A 9,050-nucleotide genomic window follows, 5' to 3' on the forward strand; every position below is an offset into this window, starting at 1 on the left:
CCCGGAGAAGCAGGTTTATTACCCCCACTTTGCAGAAGGAAAAACTGAGGCCCAGGGGCCGTGTGACCAAAGATGTCCCTGAGCCCAGACATAGCTGTCCCAGGTCTGCCCACTGCCCTCGAGTCAACACGGAGATGGAGGCCGGCACCACGGCTCACTAGGCTAATCCTCTGCCTTGCAGCGCTGGCACACCGGGTTCTAGTCCCAGATAGGGTGCCGGATTCTGTCCCGGTTGCCCCTCTTCCAGGCCAGCTCTCTGCTGTGGCCCGGGAGTGCAGTGGAGGATGGCCCAAGTGCTTGGGCCCTGCACCCCATGGGAGACCAGGAGAAGCACCTGGCTCCTGCCATCGGATCAGCGCGGTGCGCCGGCCGCGGCGGCCATTGGAGGGTGAACCAACAGCAAAGGAAGACCTTTCTGTGTCTCTCACTGTCCACTCTGCCTGTCAAAAATAAAAAAAATAAAATAAAATAAAAGGTGGAGATGGAGACATTGGGACTGGAGGTACCCGGTGCCGGAGGGCGGAGGTGCTGGGGACAGGATGGCCAAGGCTGCCCCTTCCCGGGAAGTTTGCAGGTGAGTCAAGACAACCAGCAAATAGCGAACACAAAAGCTAAAAAACAAACTGGAATACCAGACATACTCCACCTGCCAAGCCCATCCTGGGGTTCCGCTCGAGATGAGCGCAGATTGCCGAGAGCTGCAGGAAGGGTGCGTGTGTGCGCGCGCGCGCGTGTGTGTGTGTGCGTGTGTGTGTGCGTGTGCGTGCGCCCGCGTGTGTGTCACGCCCCTCACTGTAACCCGGCAGGTTCTTGCAGGGCTGAAAAGACCCTGTATCGAGAGCTTTCTGCAGGGCACAGATGGGGCAGGGCTCACTGGGCTCCCAACACCTCCCCCAGCCCTGGGCTAAACCGCAGCACAAAGACACACAAGAAGGAGGGTACCTGGATGTATTCCAGGTGTGGGATGGGGCCAGGTAGCCAGCGCAGGAGAACCTCGGGGAGACTGCTGGGGGATAAAGCTCCTGGATGCTAGCCTGGGACGGACGCCGAGGGTCTGGGGGCTGCCCTGATGGTGAGCTGGGGGTCTGGGGCTTCCCTGAGGTGTGCTGCGGGAGCCTGGGGGCTGCCCTGACGGTGAGCTGGGGGGTCTGGGGCTTTCCCTGAGGTGTGCTGCGGGGGTCTGGGGGCTGCCCCGATGGTGAGCTGGGGGTCTGGGGCTTCCCTGAGGTGTGCTGCGGGGGTCTGGGGGCTGCCCTGACGGTGAGCTGGGGGGTCTGGGGCTTTCCCTGAGGTGTGCTGCGGGGGTCTGGGGGCTGCCCCGATGGTGAGCTGGGGGGTCTGGGGCTTTCCCTGAGGTGTGCTGTGGGGGTCTGGGGGCTGCCCTGACGGTGAGCTGGGGGGTCTGGGGGCTGCCCTGACGGTGAGCTGGGGGGTCTGGGGCTTTCCCTGAGGTGTGCTGCTGGGGTCTGGGGGCTGCCCTGACGGTGCGCTGAACCTGGAACGTGCAGCCTGCCTCGGAGGGGGGGTCTCCTCCCCTCCCACCACCTCTAGGATTCCGGGCTCCGTCCACTCCAGACAGGGAACAGGAGGGAGTTCCCCAAGCATCCCCAAGAACTCACACGTCAGGGTAATCCTGATACTGAAATAGAGGTTCGACTCCATCTTTTTAGGTCCTGCCAAGCTGGACCTCCCCTGCGTCTAGGTCCAAAATTATTTTCCTTGGAGATAATTTAAAATTTATGATGCAGTTGCATGAAAAGAGTTTTTCCTCGTGAATCCTCAGATGATTGCGTTTTGTCTCATTGGCTTATCCCACACGCTCTTTCCCCAGACACATAAAAAAGCGAGGAGCCTGGAACTCTATCTGGGTCTTGCACATGGGTGGCAGGGACCAAGTCCTTGGTCCTCTCTGGTGCTTTCCACGTGCATTAGCAGGGAGCTGGACCAGAAGCAGAACAGCCAGGACTGGAACTGGCGCTCTGGATGGAGGGTGCCAGCCACGAAGGCGGTGGCTTAACCCAGTGCACCACGACGCCAGCCCTGATACTTTGTAAGGCAATCTAGTTCGGTAGTTTGTAGAACGTTGCACGTTCAGGATCTGATTACTTCCTAGTGGTATTTCTTAGCTCAGTTCCCTATTTTTCTATCTTTTAAAAAAATTTTTAAACTTTATTTACTTGAAAGGTAGAAGGACAAAGACAAAGATCTACTTACTAGTTCACTCCCCAAATTCCTGCAACAGTTAAGGCTGAGCTGGCGCTGTGGCATAGTGGATAAAGCCACTGCCTGCAGCACCAGCATCCCATATGGGAGCTGGTTCGAGTCTCAGCCGCTCCACTTTTGATCCAGCTCTCTGCCATGGCCTGGGAAAGCAGTGGAAGATGGCCCAAGTATGTGGGCCCCTGCACCTGCGTGGGAGACCCAGCGGAAGCTCCTGGCTCCTGGCTTCAGATCAGCCCAGCTCTGCCCATTGCAGCCATTTGGGGAGTGAACCAATGGATGGAAGACCTCTCTCTCTCTTTGCCTCTGCCTCTCTGTAGTTCTGCCTTTCAAATAAATAAATAAATAAATAAATATTAAAACAAAAACAGTTGAGGCTGGGCTAGGAGCTGGGAACACAGTCTGGATCTCCTATGTGTGCGGCAGGGACCCAAGCACTTGAGCCGTCGCCTGCTGCCTCCCGGGGTCTGCATTCGCAGGAAGCTGGAATTGGAAGCAGAGCCAGGACTGGAACCCAGGTACCAGGTATGGAATACAAGAGTCCCAAGCCTTAACCACTACACCAAAAGCTGCCCAAGTCCTGTGTTCTGTAAAGAACGGTTTTTCATCAATAGGATGACAAACTACAGATTTATTTTATTATAATTTATTTATTTGAAAGGGAAAGAGAGTGTGTGTGCACATGTGAGTGCTTGCATTCACTCTCCAAATGGCCGTGACGGCCAGGGCTGTGACGTTCTGAAGCCAGGAGCCTGGAGCTTCTTCCAGGTCTCCCATGTGGGTGCAGCAGCCCAAGCACTTGGGCCATCTCCCACTGCTCTCCCAAGCACATTAGCAGAGAGCGGGATCGGAACTGGAGCAGCCGGGACTCAAACCAGCACCCATACAGGTGCTGCGGGCTGTGGCTTTACCCACCGTGCCACAGGCCGGCCCTGCTCCTTGTATTTTTAGACTTTGTTGCAGCTCAGTGAGCTACAGCCCGTGGGCCAGATGTGGGCCATAGCAGCTTTTCTAAGCCTGAAAACTAGGGGAAAATTTAAATAGAAGCATTTTTTAAAGATTTATTTATTTGTTTGAAAGGCAGAGTTACAGAGGCAGAGAGAAAGAGAGAGAGAGAGTGTGAGAGAGGGGTCTTCCATCCACTGGTTCACTCCCCAGATGACTGCAATGGCTGGAGCTGCGCCGATCCAAAGCCAGGAGCCAGGAGCTTCTTCTGGGTCTCCCACGCGGGTGCAGGGGCCCAAGGACTTGGGCCATCTTCTACTGCTTTCCCAGGCCACAGCAGAGAGCTGGATAGGAAGTGGAGCTACTGGGACTCGAACTGTCGCCCATATGGGATACCAGCACTGCAGGCGGCAGCTTTACCCGCTACGCCACAGTGCCAGCCCCAAGAAGCATTTTTCTGCCACATGAAAATTGTATGAAATTCAAGTGAGAGTGTTCATAACATTTTACTGGCACACAGCCCCGCCCATCATTTGCATATCATCTAAGGCTGTAAGAGACCCTGTGGGAAGCCTCCGACGCGCTGACCTTGCACGAGGCCCCGTGTCCTGCTGGCCTGTGGAGCAGCTCCACCTCACCTCTCTTGCTCGTCCCCCTGGTGATGGCACCTGGGATGGAGTTTTCAGGCCTGTTTCCGTGAGGGTGTTGTTTCCACTTTCCAGGTGAGAACACCGGGCCAGGAATCCCAGGTGCAGCCCTGGGCTCTTCGCCCTGTGTCTCCTGCTCCCCCAACGGCTTCGCCAGCTCCACCTCTCTCATTTCCACCTGCCTAATTTTTGCCATTCTGATGAGTGTAAAACGCTCTCATAATGTCGTTTTGATTTGCGTTTCTCCGCTATCCATGGATTTGAATATTTCTAGTGTCTGGGTTCTTCACTGACAAGTTGCTCCTCGAAATTAAAGTAATATATTTTCTAAACAAGGTGAAAAAACATTTTTCTTTTTTTAAAAGATTTTATTTATTTATTTGAGAGGTAGAGTTACAAAGTGAGCGGGAGAGACAGAGAGAAAGGTCTTCCTTCCGTTGGTTCACTCCCCAGATGGCCACAATGGCTGGAGCTGAGCCGATCCGAAGCCAGGAGCCAGGAGCTTCTTCCAGCTCTCCCACATGGGTGCAGGGGCCCAAGGACTTGGGCCATCTTCTACTGCTTTCCCAGGCCGTAACAGAGAGCTGGATTGGAAGAGGGGCAGCCGGGACTAGAACCAGCACCCATATGGGATGCCAGCACGGCAGGCGGAGGATTAACCTACTTCGCCATGGAGCCAGCCCCGAAAAAAATATTTTTCTTTAAAAGATATATTTATTTGGGCCGGCGCCGTGGCTCACTAGGCTAATCCTCCGCCTTGCGGCGCTGGCACACTGGGTTCTAGTCCAGGTTCTAGTCAGGGCGCCGGATTCTGTCCCGGTTGTCCCTCTTCCAGGCCAGCTCTCTGCTATGGCCAGGGAGTGCAGTGGAGGATGGCCCAAGTGCTTGGGCCCTGCACCCCATGGGAGACCAGGAGAAGCACCTGGCTCCTGCCATCGGATCAGCGCGGTGCACCGGCTGCAGCGCGCCGGCCGTGGCGGCCATTGGAGGGTGAACCAACAGCAAAGGAAGACCTTTCTCTCTGTCTCTCTCTCATTGTCCACTCTGCCTGTCAAAAATAAATAAATAAATAAATAAATAAATAAATTTTAAAAAAGATATATTTATTTGAAAGGCAGAGAGAGAGGGGGAGAGAGAGAGAGAGTGTTTCTATCCACAGGTTTACTCCCCAAAAGTCCCCAACAGCCAGGGTTGGGCCAGGCCAAGGCTAGGAGCCAGGCATCCCATCCGGTCTCCCACATGCATGGCAAGGGCCCAAGTACTGGGCCATCTTCTGCTGTTTTCCCAAGCAAGGAGTTGGATTGGAAGCAGAGTAGCTGGTACTCAAATCTGCACTCAGATATGGGGCGCCAGCATTGCAAGTGACCGCTTAACTCACTGTACCACAACACTGACCCCCCAAAAAAAAACATCTACCAAAGACATTTGCATTTACACACCTTCCTTCCTTGTTGCAACTTGAGGTTCGTGTTCTAAAAGGGGGTACACAGAGGCTGGTCTAATATGCTTCATCTGTGTTACTGGGGGTCAAAGTTCAGGTCCACCCAGTTGTGTGACTTCTTGACAGTCACAAGAGACGTGTGACACAATCACAGTCGCGTGACTTCTTGACACTAGAGCCCTCTGGGCTCCATTTCCTTCTGCGTAGAAGGCAGGTTACCGGGAGGATTAACCTGCTTGGCAAGCGCAGGTGTTTCGTCTAGTGGATAAGACCCCAGGTAAGACACCGGAGTCCCAGGTGGGAGTGCCCGGATTCAGTGCCGGCTCTGCTCCTGACGGCAGCTTCCTGCTAATGCAGACACCGGGAGGCGGCAGGGGTGGCTCCGGTACGTGGCTCCTGCCACGCATGGGGAAACCTGGATTGAGTTCCCTTCTTCTAGCGCCCAGCTTTGGCCCCAGCCATTGCTGGCATTTGGAAAGTGAACCAGTGGATGGGGGAGTTTCTCTCTCTCTCTCTCTCTCTCTCTCTCAATATTTTAAAAAGTGCTTGACACATAGCGGGTTATCAATCAGTATATTGGGGATGAAGCCTGCGATGATCCCCGTGAGGTCGTTCAGGGCTTGGCGATCATTGCCCTCTTGTGGCGTTCGGGTGAGAGTGAGGGTGAACTATTCGTGTGTTCGCTGGTGTGGAGTGTATGGGCTGTGTGCTGTTCCACTGGTTCACTCCCTAAATGTTCCCAATGGCTGGAGCTGGACTGATCCTAAGCCAGGAGCCAGGAGCTTCTTCCAGGCCCGTCACGGGGGGGGGGGGGGGGGCAGGGGCCCAAGGGCTTAGGCTGTCTACTACTGCTTTCCCAGGTGCATTAGCAGAGAGCTGGATTGGAAGAGGAACAGCCGGGACTCAAGCCAGCGCCCGTATGGGATGCCAGCACTGCAGGCGGTGGCTTTGCCCACTATGCCACAGTGCCGGCCCCAGAGCAAATATTTTTTTTTTTTTTTTGACAGGCAGAGTGGACAGTGAGAGAGAGAGAGAGAAAGGTCTTCCTTTGCCGTTGGTTCACCCTCCAATGGCCGCCACGGCTGGCGCACTGCAGCCGGCACATCACGCTGATCCGAAGCCAGGAGCCAGGTGCTTCTCCTGGTCTCCCATGTGGGTGCAGGGCCCAAACACTTGGGCCATCCTCCGCTGCCTTCTTGGGCCACAGCAGAGAGCTGGCCTGGAAGAGGGGCAACCGGGACAGAATCCGGCGCCCCGACCGGGACTAGAACCCGGTGTGCCGGCGCCGCAAGGCGGAGGATTAGCCTAGTGAGCTGCGGTGCCACCGGCCTAAAAGCCTTTTGTTTAAAAAGGATTTTGTAATTTCTCATTTGCAAGAGAGTATCAATGGATAAAACCATGGTGAAAACCACATGGGGTCTGTACCTAGGATTCTCCAGTGCTGTTGAGTAAAAGTGATTTTCTTTTCTTTTAAAAATGCTTTATTTATTTACTTATTTTTGAAGATTTATGTATTTATTTGAAAGAGTTACAGATTGAGAGGGAGAGACAGGGAGAGATCTTCCATCTGCTGGTTCACAGTGGCCTGAAGCCAGGAGCCAGGAGCTTCTTCCAGGTCTCCCATGTGGGTGCAGGGGCCCAAGCACTTGGGCCATCTTCCAGTGCTGTTCCCAGGTCATTAGCAGGGAGGTGGATCAGACGTGGAGCTGCCAGGACACGAACTGGCGCTCGTATGGGATGCTGGCGTTGCATGAGGCGGCTTTACCCGCTAGGCCACAACGCCAGCCCCAAAATATTTTATGTAGTTGTTTGAGAGAGAAACAGATCAGAAGAGAGAGAACATGCCTTTACTCCCTCATTCCTCAAATGCCCACAATGCAGCTGGCTAGGACTGGGTAGCCTGGAACTCAACCCAAATCACTCAACTGCTTGAGCCACCTGCTTCCCGGGTCTGCAGTGGCAGGAAGTTGAGCCAGGAGTTAGAGCCGGGCATCAAACCGGGCTTCTTAACTGGCGTCTCGATCGCTAGGCCTGTCTCCCACCCCAAAGCAACTTTGTTCTTAAAGTCAGCCTGGCGGCCGGTGCCGTAGCTCACTTGGCTAATCCTCCACCTGTGCCGCTGGTACCCCAGGTTCTAGTCCCGGTTGGGGTACCAGATTCTGTCCCGGCTGCTCCACTTCCAGTCCAGCTCTCTGCTGTGGCCCGGGAGGGCAGTGGAGGATGGCCCAAGTGCTTGGGTCCCTGCACCCGCATGGGAGACCAGGAGGAATCACCTGGCTCCTGGCTTCAGATTGGCGCAGCGCTGGCCATAGCGGCCACTGGGGGGTGAACCAATGGAAGGAAGACCTTTCTCTCTCTCTCTTTCTCTCTCTCACACTGTCTAACTCTGCCTGTCCAAGAAAAAAAAAAGTCAGCCTGGCTTTATGTTTTTTATTTATTTATTTGACAGGTGGAGTCACTGCCTTCCTGGGCCACAGCAGAGAGCTGGACTGGAAGAGAAGCAACTGGGACTAGAACCAGTGCCCATATGGGATGCTGGTGCCGCAGGCGGAGGATTAACCAAGTGAGCCACGGTGCTGCCCCCCTCCCCCAAAGCAATTTTGAAAATATGATTTCCCTAAATGGAGAAATGAAATTTGAGCCCAACAGAAAAGACCCCAGTGAAATGGCTTTCTCTGAGAATATTCTAGAAAGGAGGCCCTACTGTGCTTGTAGGGGTGTGTGTTTCTGAGAGTAGGCATTTGTGTAGGGGTTTGTGGGGGGGGGGTGTGGTTACGTTCAAGGATGTGTGTAAAGTGTGTGTCTACGTAGGTGTGTGGGTGTGTGTGCAGGAGGAATGGAGTTTAGGTTGTCCAAGTAAGGGAGGAAACAAGAGGTTAGGTGCGGTCCCGCAGGTTCTCTTCAGGGAGCTGTGTACCGAGGGTGTTTGCCCTGGCCTTGGCGTTGCTGTGTGAGGCCTGTGAAGTGGGCCAGGACACGTTCCTGGCGAGCTTTGAGCAGCTGTGTGCTCTGTTTGGCGTGAGGCGGGCCTGCCACCTGTGTGTCGGGACCCTGGTGACAAGCAGCCGCCTCCCACCTCACTGGGACTGGAATTGCGGTTCTGAGCCTCCTCAGGTGATGGTGATGCGCGCAGAGCAATGTGGAGTGGAGGGAAAAGTTGGTCCGCAGAGGGAGGAGTTACGGGAGCAGCCACCTACAGCGAGTGGAGCAGTGGGTGAACCACCTGGGTCAGCTCTGGGGGTAGCCTGTATGAGCACACACTGCGTACTTGGAACTTTTCCATCCATTTGAAAAATTTCACAATGAAATTCTAGGGAAGGGATGAGAACCAAGCAATTAAAGGATGTTGTCTCAAGACTCCCAAAATTGTAAGGTAGCTGGGAAAATTTCTTCCAGGTCAGGTTTGTTTGTTTGTTTGTTTGTTTTTAAGTTTCAAAAGTGATGAGCAGAATGAATTGGAGTCTAGGGGCTGGTGTTGTGGCATAGTGGGTTAAGCCACCACCTGCGATGCCGGCATCCCATATTGGAGCACAAGTTTAAGTCCCTGCTACTCTGCTTCTGATCCAGCTCCCTGCTACTGTGCCTTGGAAAGTAGCGGAGGATGGCCCAAGTACTTGGACCCCTGCCACCCACATGGGAGACCTGGTGGGGTTCCTGGCTCCTGGCTTTGGCCTTAGCTCAGCCCTGACTAATGTGGCCATTTGGGGAGTGAATCAGTGGATGGGAGGTCTCTTTGTGTCTCTCCCTCTCCATCATTCTGCCTTTCACATAAATAAATCTAAAAAGAGAGAAAGAAA

This window comes from Oryctolagus cuniculus, chromosome 7 (genome assembly GCF_051225735.1).
Source record: "Oryctolagus cuniculus isolate XC-2025 breed Fujian yellow rabbit chromosome 7, ASM5122573v1, whole genome shotgun sequence".
In the NCBI taxonomy this organism is placed as follows: domain Eukaryota; kingdom Metazoa; phylum Chordata; class Mammalia; order Lagomorpha; family Leporidae; genus Oryctolagus; species Oryctolagus cuniculus.